Source organism: Saccoglossus kowalevskii, chromosome 6, assembly GCF_978046115.1.
Source record: "Saccoglossus kowalevskii chromosome 6, keSacKowa6.1, whole genome shotgun sequence".
In the NCBI taxonomy this organism is placed as follows: Eukaryota; Metazoa; Hemichordata; class Enteropneusta; family Harrimaniidae; genus Saccoglossus; species Saccoglossus kowalevskii.
The window spans coordinates 4,338,360-4,351,501 of record NC_140646.1 but is presented as its reverse complement, the minus strand read 5'-3'; positions in this window follow the sequence as shown (position 1 = coordinate 4,351,501).

The following is a 13,142-nucleotide window of genomic DNA, read 5'->3' as shown; positions in this document are numbered from 1 at the left end:
TGTGTGTAAGGCGACCTTTGTACTATTCGGCCATATTTGTTGGTACGGGTCGAAATTTCACCAAATGCTGTACATATAGATATGCCAGTTTTAGCACAAATGTTTCACGGGGGCAAACTATAAACTTAGTACATTCTCATGAGTATCACGATGCCCCTTTTGTTAGAGATAACTATCCCTCGAAACAGGTATGGAGGCATAAATTAAGAATCGAATAAATAAATTCAATGAAAGAACTGACTTATGTTATCGCTCCTTGCTCACTTAATACAAATGCGTCCAGATTGTGTACGCGGTATACTACTAGTAAGATCTGATTGCCTTCCGATGATCTGAGATAGGAGTCGCTGTGTTGTCCACTGTCCATATAACGGCCTCGCGTCCACGCGTACGATGTGATCTCACCTTGGCTGAGCATGGGGATTTAATTTTTTTTTGTAGTTCTATGATTTACGACCAATATTTATAGTTGTGTCATATATATAGGGACAGAGAAGTTGTGAGGGCGATGTCCAGTCTTAACGGGCGGTGGTCGTCCCGCCACGCATGTGCGATGTGAACAAAGAAGACGATTTTGACTGTAGTGCAGACCAACGAGTAAAACTTGAGACGTTACCAAGCTTTATTTGGCTGAGTCATCGAAAGTAATTATAATATTTCACGTCGCGCACATGTTAAAACTTGTATTTGTGATTTCCATTAGAAGAGTGCACTGGATTGTGGGGAAATCAATGTTTATCAACACAAATTTCACACATGCGCAGCGCGACGACTACCACATTATAATTTAGTTTTAAAGTACCAGAAGGTAAATGCAAGAAATCACCAGCTGTAACGCGGTCGTTGATTGATAATCACTTGGCCAGTGTAAAACCATATACTTACGTTTACAATTGTCTGTAATATTCTTAGGCAGTGGGATCCATAATACTTACGTTTACAATTGTCTGTAAAATTCTTAGGCAGTGGGATCCATAATACTTACGTTTACAATTGTCTGTAATATTGTCAGGCAGTGGAATCCATAATACTTACGTTTACAATTGTCTGTAAAATTCTTAGGCAGTGGGATCCATAATACTTACGTTTACAATTGTCTCTAATATCCTTAGGCAGTGTAAAACCATATACTTACGTTTACAATTGTCTCTAATATTCTTAGGCAGTGGGATCCATAATACTTACGTTTACAATTGTCTGCAATATTCTTAGGCAGTGGGATCCATAATACTTACGTTTACAATTGTCTGTAATATTCTTAGGCAGTGGGATCCATAATACTTACGATTACAATTGTCTGTAATATTCTTAGACAGTGAGATCCATAATACTTACGTTTACAATTGTCTGTAATATTCTTGGGCAGTGGGATCCATAATACTTACGTTTACAATTGTCTGTAATATTCTTAGGCAGTGGGATCCATAATACTTACGTTTACAATTGTCTGTAATATTGTCAGGCAGTGGGATCCATAATACTTACGTTTACAATTGTCTGTAATATTGTCAGGCAGACGGATCATTAATACTTACGTTTACATTTGTCTGTAATATTCTTAGGCAGTGGGATCCATAATACTTACGTTTACAATTGTCTGTAATATTCTTAGGCAGTGGGATCCATAATACTTACGTTTACAATTGTCTGTAATATTCTTAGGCAGTGGGATCCATAATACTTACGTTTACAATTGTCTGTAATATTCTTAGGCAGTGGGATCCATAATACTTACGTTTACAATTGTCTGTAAAATTCTTAGGCAGTGGGATCCATAATACTTACGTTTACAATTGTCTCTAATATCCTTAGGTAGTGTAAAACCATATGCTTACGTTTACAATTGTCTCTAATATTCTTAGGCAGTGGGATCCATAATACTTACGTTTACAATTGTCTGTAATATTCTTAGGCAGTGGGGTCCATAATACTTACGTTTACAATTGTCTGTAATATTCTTAGGCAGTGGGATCCATAATACTTACGTTTACAATTGTCTGTAATATTCTTAGGTAGTGGGATCCATAATACTTACGATTACAATTGTCTGTAATATTCTTAGACAGTGAGATCCATAATACTTACGTTTACAATTGTCTGTAATATTCTTGGGCAGTGGGATCCATAATACTTACGTTTACAATTGTCTGTAATATTCTTAGGCAGTGGGATCCATAATACTTACGTTTACAATTGTCTGTAATATTGTCAGGCAGTGGGATCCATAATACTTCCGTTAACAATTGTCTGTAATATTGTCAGGCAGACGGATCATTAATACTTACGTTTACATTTGTCTGTAATATTCTTAGGCAGTGGGATCCATAATACTTACGTTTACAATTGTCTGTAATATTCTTAGGCAGTGGGATCCATAATACTTACGTTTACAATTGTCTGTAATATTCTTAGGCAGTGGGATCCATAATACTTACGTTTACAATTGTCTGTAATATTCTAAGGCAGTGGGATCCATAATACTTACGTTTACAATTGTCTGTAATATTGTCAGGCAGTGGGATCCATAATACTTACGTTTACATTTGTCTGTAATATTCTTAGGCAGTGGGATCCATAATACTTACGTTTACAATTGTCTGTAATATTCTTAGGCAGTGGGATCCATAATACTTACGTTTACAATTGTCTGTAATATTCTTAGGCAGTGGGATCCATAATACTTACGTTTACAATTGTCTGTAATATTCTTAGGTAGTGGGATCCATAATACTTACGATTACAATTGTCTGTAATATTCTTAGACAGTGAGATCCATAATACTTACGTTTACAATTGTCTGTAATATTCTTGGGCAGTGGGATCCATAATACTTACGTTTACAATTGTCTGTAATATTCTTAGGCAGTGGGATCCATAATACTTACGTTTACAATTGTCTGTAATATTGTCAGGCAGTGGGATCCATAATACTTCCGTTAATAATTGTCTGTAATATTGTCAGGCAGACGGATCATTAATACTTACGTTTACATTTGTCTGTAATATTCTTAGGCAGTGGGATCCATAATACTTACGTTTACAATTGTCTGTAATATTCTTAGGCAGTGGGATCCATAATACTTACGTTTACAATTGTCTGTAATATTCTTAGGCAGTGGGATCCATAATACTTACGTTTACAATTGTCTGTAATATTCTTAGGCAGTGGGATCCATAATACTTACGTTTACAATTGTCTGTAATATTCTTAGACAGTGGGATCCATAATACTTACGATTACAATTGTCTGTAATATTCTAAGGCAGTGGGATCCATAATACTTACGTTTACAATTGTCTGTAATATTGTCAGGCAGTGGGATCCATAATACTTACGTTTACATTTGTCTGTAATATTCTTAGGCAGTGGGATCCATAATACTTACGTTTACAATTGTCTGTAATATTCTTAGGCAGTGGGATCCATAATACTTACGTTTACAATTGTCTGTAATATTCTTAGGCAGTGGGGTCCATAATACTTACGTTTACAATTGTCTGTAATATTCTTAGGCAGTGGGATCCATAATACTTACGTTTACAATTGTCTGTAATATTCTTAGGTAGTGGGATCCATAATACTTACGTTTACAATTGTCTGTAATATTCTTAGGCAGGGGGATCCACAATACTTACGTTTACAATTGTCTGTAATATTCTTAGGCAGTGGGATCCATAATACTTACGTATACAATTGTCTGTAATATTCTTAGGCAGTGGGGTCCATAATACTTACGTTTACAATTGTCTGTAATATTCTTAGGCAGTGGGATCCATAATACTTACGTTTACAATTGTCTGTAATATTCTTAGGCAGTGGGATCCATAATACTTACGTTTACAATTGTCTGTATTATTCTTAGGCAGTGGGGTCCATAATACTTACGTTTACAATTGTCTGTAATATTCTTAGGCAGTGTAAAACCATATACGTACGTTTACAATTGTCTGTAATATTCTTAGACAGTGGGATCCATAATACTTACGTTTACAATTGTCTGTAATATTCTTAGGCAGTGGGATCCATAATACTTACGTTTACAATTGTCTGTAATATTCTTAGACAGTGGGATCCATAATACTTACGATTACAATTGTCTGTAATATTCTAAGGCAGTGGGATCCATAATACTTACGTTTACAATTGTCTGTAATATTGTCAGGCAGTGGGATCCATAATACTTACGTGTACATTTGTCTGTAATATTCTTAGGCAGTGGGATCCATAATACTTACGTTTACAATTGTCTGTAATATTCTTAGGCAGTGGGGTCCATAATACTTACGTTTACAATTGTCTGTAATATTCTTAGGCAGTGGGATCCATAATACTTACGTTTACAATTGTCTGTAATATTCTTAGGTAGTGGGATCCATAATACTTACGTTTACAATTGTCTGTAATATTCTTAGGCAGGGGGATCCACAATACTTACGTTTACAATTGTCTGTAATATTCTTAGGCAGTGGGATCCATAATACTGACGTTTACAATTGTCTGTAATATTCTTGGGCAGTGGGATCCATAATACTTACGTTTACAATTGTCTGTAATATTCTTAGGCAGTGGGATCCATAATACTTACGTTTACAATTGTCTGTAATATTGTCAGGCAGTGGGATCCATAATACTTACGTTTACAATTGTCTGTAATATTGTCAGGCAGACGGATCATTAATACTTACGTTTACATTTGTCTGTAATATTCTTAGGCAGTGGGATCCATAATACTTACGTTTACAATTGTCTGTAATATTCTTAGGCAGTGGGATCCATAATACTTACGTTTACAATTGTCTGTAATATTCTTAGGCAGTGGGATCCATAATACTTACGTTTACAATTGTCTGTAATATTCTTAGGCAGTGGGATCCATAATACTTACGTTTACAATTGTCTGTAAAATTCTTAGGCAGTGGGATCCATAATACTTACGTTTACAATTGTCTCTAATATCCTTAGGCAGTGTAAAACCATATGCTTACGTTTACAATTGTCTGTAATATTGTCAGGCAGTGGGATCCATAATACTTCCGTTAACAATTGTCTGTAATATTGTCAGGCAGACGGATCATTAATACTTACGTTTACATTTGTCTGTAATATTCTTAGGCAGTGGGATCCATAATACTTACGTTTACAATTGTCTGTAATATTCTTAGGCAGTGGGATCCATAATACTTACGTTTACAATTGTCTGTAATATTCTTAGACAGTGGGATCCATAATACTTACGTTTACAATTGTCTGTAATATTCTTAGGCAGTGGGATCCATAATACTTACGTTTACAATTGTCTGTAATATTCTTAGACAGTGGGATCCATAATACTTACGATTACAATTGTCTGTAATATTCTAAGGCAGTGGGATCCATAATACTTACGTTTACAATTGTCTGTAATATTGTCAGGCAGTGGGATCCATAATACTTACGTGTACATTTGTCTGTAATATTCTTAGGCAGTGGGATCCATAATACTTACGTTTACAATTGTCTGTAATATTCTTAGGCAGTGGGGTCCATAATACTTACGTTTACAATTGTCTGTAATATTCTTAGGCAGTGGGATCCATAATACTTACGTTTACAATTGTCTGTAATATTCTTAGGTAGTGGGATCCATAATACTTACGTTTACAATTGTCTGTAATATTCTTAGGCAGGGGGATCCACAATACTTACGTTTACAATTGTCTGTAATATTCTTAGGCAGTGGGATCCATAATACTGACGTTTACAATTGTCTGTAATATTCTTGGGCAGTGGGATCCATAATACTTACGTTTACAATTGTCTGTAATATTCTTAGGCAGTGGGATCCATAATACTTACGTTTACAATTGTCTGTAATATTGTCAGGCAGTGGGATCCATAATACTTACGTTTACAATTGTCTGTAATATTGTCAGGCAGACGGATCATTAATACTTACGTTTACATTTGTCTGTAATATTCTTAGGCAGTGGGATCCATAATACTTACGTTTACAATTGTCTGTAATATTCTTAGGCAGTGGGATCCATAATACTTACGTTTACAATTGTCTGTAATATTCTTAGGCAGTGGGATCCATAATACTTACGTTTACAATTGTCTGTAATATTCTTAGGCAGTGGGATCCATAATACTTACGTTTACAATTGTCTGTAAAATTCTTAGGCAGTGGGATCCATAATACTTACGTTTACAATTGTCTCTAATATCCTTAGGCAGTGTAAAACCATATGCTTACGTTTACAATTGTCTCTAATATTCTTAGGCAGTGGGATCCATAATACTTACGTTTACAATTGTCTGTAATATTGTCAGGCAGTGGGATCCATAATACTTCCGTTAATAATTGTCTGTAATATTGTCAGGCAGACGGATCATTAATACTTACGTTTACATTTGTCTGTAATATTCTTAGGCAGTGGGATCCATAATACTTACGTTTACAATTGTCTGTAATATTCTTAGGCAGTGGGATCCATAATACTTACGTTTACAATTGTCTGTAATATTGTCAGGCAGTGGGATCCATAATACTTCCGTTAACAATTGTCTGTAATATTGTCAGGCAGACGGATCATTAATACTTACGTTTACATTTGTCTGTAATATTCTTAGGCAGTGGGATCCATAATACTTACGTTTACAATTGTTTGTAATATTCTTAGGCAGTGGGATCCATAATACTTACGTTTACAATTGTCTGTAATATTCTTAGACAGTGGGATCCATAATACTTACGTTTACAATTGTCTGTAATATTCTTAGGCAGTGGGATCCATAATACTTACGTTTACAATTGTCTGTAATATTCTTAGACAGTGGGATCCATAATACTTACGATTACAATTGTCTGTAATATTCTAAGGCAGTGGGATGCATAATACTTACGTTTACAATTGTCTGTAATATTGTCAGGCAGTGGGATCCATAATACTTACGTTTACATTTGTCTGTAATATTCTTAGGCAGTGGGATCCATAATACTTACGTTTACAATTGTCTGTAATATTCTTAGGCAGTGGGGTCCATAATACTTACGTTTACAATTGTCTGTAATATTCTTAGGCAGTGGGATCCATAATACTTACGTTTACAATTGTCTGTAATATTCTTAGGTAGTGGGATCCATAATACTTACGTTTACAATTGTCTGTAATATTCTTAGGCAGGGGGATCCACAATACTTACGTTTACAATTGTCTGTAATATTCTTAGGCAGTGGGATCCATAATACTGACGTTTACAATTGTCTGTAATATTCTTGGGCAGTGGGATCCATAATACTTACGTTTACAATTGTCTGTAATATTCTTAGGCAGTGGGATCCATAATACTTACGTTTACAATTGTCTGTAATATTGTCAGGCAGTGGGATCCATAATACTTACGTTTACAATTGTCTGTAATATTGTCAGGCAGACGGATCATTAATACTTACGTTTACATTTGTCTGTAATATTCTTAGGCAGTGGGATCCATAATACTTACGTTTACAATTGTCTGTAATATTCTTAGGCAGTGGGATCCATAATACTTACGTTTACAATTGTCTGTAATATTCTTAGGCAGTGGGATCCATAATACTTACGTTTACAATTGTCTGTAATATTCTTAGGCAGTGGGATCCATAATACTTACGTTTACAATTGTCTGTAAAATTCTTAGGCAGTGGGATCCATAATACTTACGTTTACAATTGTCTCTAATATCCTTAGGCAGTGTAAAACCATATGCTTACGTTTACAATTGTCTCTAATATTCTTAGGCAGTGGGATCCATAATACTTACGTTTACAATTGTCTGTAATATTGTCAGGCAGTGGGATCCATAATACTTCCGTTAATAATTGTCTGTAATATTGTCAGGCAGACGGATCATTAATACTTACGTTTACATTTGTCTGTAATATTCTTAGGCAGTGGGATCCATAATACTTACGTTTACAATTGTCTGTAATATTCTTAGGCAGTGGGATCCATAATACTTACGTTTACAATTGTCTGTAATATTCTTAGGCAGTGGGATCCATAATACTTACGTTTACAATTGTCTGTAATATTCTTAGGCAGTGGGATCCATAATACTTACGTTTACAATTGTCTGTAATATTCTTAGACAGTGGGATCCATAATACTTACGATTACAATCGTCTGTAATATTCTAAGGCAGTGGGATCCATAATACTTACGTTTACAATTGTCTGTAATATTGTCAGGCAGTGGGATCCATAATACTTACGTTTACATTTGTCTGTAATATTCTTAGGCAGTGGGATCCATAATACTTACGTTTACAATTGTCTGTAATATTCTTAGGCAGTGGGATCCATAATACTTACGTTTACAATTGTCTGTAATATTCTTAGGCAGTGGGGTCCATAATACTTACGTTTACAATTGTCTGTAATATTCTTAGGCAGTGGGATCCATAATACTTACGTTTACAATTGTCTGTAATATTCTTAGGTAGTGGGATCCATAATACTTACGTTTACAATTGTCTGTAATATTCTTAGGCAGGGGGATCCACAATGCTTACGTTTACAATTGTCTGTAATATTCTTAGGCAGTGGGATCCATAATACTTACGTATACAATTGTCTGTAATATTCTTAGGCAGTGGGGTCCATAATACTTACGTTTACAATTGTCTGTAATATTCTTAGGCAGTGGGATCCATAATACTTACGTTTACAATTGTCTGTAATATTCTTAGGCAGTGGGATCCATAATACTTACGTTTACAATTGTCTGTATTATTCTTAGGCAGTGGGGTCCATAATACTTACGTTTACAATTGTCTGTAATATTCTTAGGTAGTGTAAAACCATATACTTACGTTTACAATTGTCTGTAATATTCTTAGACAGTGGGATCCATAATACTTACGTTTACAATTGTCTGTAATATTCTTAGGCAGTGGGATCCATAATACTTACGTTTACAATTGTCTGTAATATTCTTAGACAGTGGGATCCATAATACTTACGATTACAATTGTCTCTAATATCCTTAGGCAGTGTAAAACCATATGCTTACGTTTACAATTGTCTCTAATATTCTTAGGCAGTGGGATCCATAATACTTACGTTTACAATTGTCTGTAATATTGTCAGGCAGTGGGATCCATAATACTTCCGTTAATAATTGTCTGTAATATTGTCAGGCAGACGGATCATTAATACTTACGTTTACATTTGTCTGTAATATTCTTAGGCAGTGGGATCCATAATACTTACGTTTACAATTGTCTGTAATATTCTTAGGCAGTGGGATCCATAATACTTACGTTTACAATTGTCTGTAATATTCTTAGGCAGTGGGATCCATAATACTTACGTTTACAATTGTCTGTAATATTCTTAGGCAGTGGGATCCATAATACTTACGTTTACAATTGTCTGTAATATTCTTAGACAGTGGGATCCATAATACTTACGATTACAATCGTCTGTAATATTCTAAGGCAGTGGGATCCATAATACTTACGTTTACAATTGTCTGTAATATTGTCAGGCAGTGGGATCCATAATACTTACGTTTACATTTGTCTGTAATATTCTTAGGCAGTGGGATCCATAATACTTACGTTTACAATTGTCTGTAATATTCTTAGGCAGTGGGATCCATAATACTTACGTTTACAATTGTCTGTAATATTCTTAGGCAGTGGGGTCCATAATACTTACGTTTACAATTGTCTGTAATATTCTTAGGCAGTGGGATCCATAATACTTACGTTTACAATTGTCTGTAATATTCTTAGGTAGTGGGATCCATAATACTTACGTTTACAATTGTCTGTAATATTCTTAGGCAGGGGGATCCACAATGCTTACGTTTACAATTGTCTGTAATATTCTTAGGCAGTGGGATCCATAATACTTACGTATACAATTGTCTGTAATATTCTTAGGCAGTGGGGTCCATAATACTTACGTTTACAATTGTCTGTAATATTCTTAGGCAGTGGGATCCATAATACTTACGTTTACAATTGTCTGTAATATTCTTAGGCAGTGGGATCCATAATACTTACGTTTACAATTGTCTGTATTATTCTTAGGCAGTGGGGTCCATAATACTTACGTTTACAATTGTCTGTAATATTCTTAGGTAGTGTAAAACCATATACTTACGTTTACAATTGTCTGTAATATTCTTAGACAGTGGGATCCATAATACTTACGTTTACAATTGTCTGTAATATTCTTAGGCAGTGGGATCCATAATACTTACGTTTACAATTGTCTGTAATATTCTTAGACAGTGGGATCCATAATACTTACGATTACAATTGTCTGTAATATTCTAAGGCAGTGGGATCCATAATACTTACGTTTACAATTGTCTGTAATATTGTCAGGCAGTGGGATCCATAATACTTACGTTTACATTTGTCTGTAATATTCTTAGGCAGTGGGATCCATAATACTTACGTTTACAATTGTCTGTAATATTCTTAGACAGTGGGATCCATAATACTTACGATTACAATTGTCTGTAATATTCTAAGGCAGTGGGATCCATAATACTTACGTTTACAATTGTCTGTAATATTCTTAGGTAGTGGGGTCCATAATACTTACGTTTACAATTGTCTGTAATATTCTTAGGCAGTGGGATCCATAATACTTACGTTTACAATTGTCTGTAATATTGTCAGGCAGTGGGATCCATAATACTTACGTTTACATTTGTCTGTAATATTCTTAGGCAGTGGGATCCATAATACTTACGTTTACAATTGTCTGTAATATTCTTAGGCAGTGGGATCCATAATACTTACGTTTACAATTGTCTGTAATATTCTTAGGCAGTGGGGTCCATAATACTTACGTTTACAATTGTCTGTAATATTCTTAGGCAGTGGGATCCATAATACTTACGTTTACAATTGTCTGTAATATTCTTAGGTAGTGGGATCCATAATACTTACGTTTACAATTGTCTGTAATATTCTTAGGCAGGGGGATCCACAATACTTACGTTTACAATTGTCTGTAATATTCTTAGGCAGTGGGATCCATAATACTTACGTATACAATTGTCTGTAATATTCTTAGGCAGTGGGGTCCATAATACTTACGTTTACAATTGTCTGTAATATTCTTAGGCAGTGGGATCCATAATACTTACGTTTACAATTGTCTGTAATATTCTTAGGCAGTGGGATCCATAATACTTACGTTTACAATTGTCTGTATTATTCTTAGGCAGTGGGGTCCATAATACTTACGTTTACAATTGTCTGTAATATTCTTAGGTAGTGTAAAACCATATACTTACGTTTACAATTGTCTGTAATATTCATAGACAGTGGGATCCATAATACTTACGTTTACAATTGTCTGTAATATTCTTAGGCAGTGGGATCCATAATACTTACGTTTACAATTGTCTGTAATATTCTTAGACAGTGGGATCCATAATACTTACGATTACAATTGTCTGTAATATTCTTAGGCAGTGGGGTCCATAATACTTACGTTTACAATTGTCTGTAATATTCTTAGGCAGTGGGATCCATAATACTTACGTTTACAATTGTCTGTAATATTCTTAGGTAGTGGGATCCATAATACTTACGTTTACAATTGTCTGTAATATTCTTAGGCAGGGGGATCCACAATACTTACGTTTACAATTGTCTGTAATATTCTTAGGCAGTGGGATCCATAATACTTACGTATACAATTGTCTGTAATATTCTTGGGCAGTGGGATCCATAATACTTACGTTTACAATTGTCTGTAATATTCTTAGGCAGTGGGATCCATAATACTTACGTTTACAATTGTCTGTAATATTGTCAGGCAGTGGGATCCATAATACTTACGTTTACAATTGTCTGTAATATTGTCAGGCAGACGGATCATTAATACTTACGTTTACATTTGTCTGTAATATTCTTAGGCAGTGGGATCCATAATACTTACGTTTACAATTGTCTGTAATATTCTTAGGCAGTGGGATCCATAATACTTACGTTTACAATTGTCTGTAATATTCTTAGGCAGTGGGATCCATAATACTTACGTTTACAATTGTCTGTAATATTCTTAGGCAGTGGGATCCATAATACTTACGTTTACAATTGTCTGTAAAATTCTTAGGCAGTGGGATCCATAATACTTACGTTTACAATTGTCTCTAATATCCTTAGGCAGTGTAAAACCATATGCTTACGTTTACAATTGTCTCTAATATTCTTAGGCAGTGGGATCCATAATACTTACGTTTACAATTGTCTGTAATATTCTTAGGCAGTGGGGTCCATAATACTTACGTTTACAATTGTCTGTAATATTCTTAGGCAGTGGGATCCATAATACTTACGTTTACAATTGTCTGTAATATTCTTAGGTAGTGGGATCCATAATACTTACGATTACAATTGTCTGTAATATTCTTAGACAGTGAGATCCATAATACTTACGTTTACAATTGTCTGTAATATTCTTGGGCAGTGGGATCCATAATACTTACGTTTACAATTGTCTGTAATATTCTTAGGCAGTGGGATCCATAATACTTACGTTTACAATTGTCTGTAATATTGTCAGGCAGTGGGATCCATAATACTTCCGTTAACAATTGTCTGTAATATTGTCAGGCAGACGGATCATTAATACTTACGTTTACATTTGTCTGTAATATTCTTAGGCAGTGGGATCCATAATACTTACGTTTACAATTGTCTGTAATATTCTTAGGCAGTGGGATCCATAATACTTACGTTTACAATTGTCTGTAATATTCTTAGGCAGTGGGATCCATAATACTTACGTTTACAATTGTCTGTAATATTCTTAGGCAGTGGGATCCATAATACTTACGTTTACAATTGTCTGTAATATTCTTAGACAGTGGGATCCATAATACTTACGATTACAATTGTCTGTAATATTCTAAGGCAGTGGGATCCATAATACTTACGTTTACAATTGTCTGTAATATTGTCAGGCAGTGGGATCCATAATACTTACGTTTACATTTGTCTGTAATATTCTTAGGCAGTGGGATCCATAATACTTACGTTTACAATTGTCTGTAATATTCTTAGGCAGTGGGATCCATAATACTTACGTTTACAATTGTCTGTAATATTCTTAGGCAGTGGGATCCATAATACTTACGTTTACA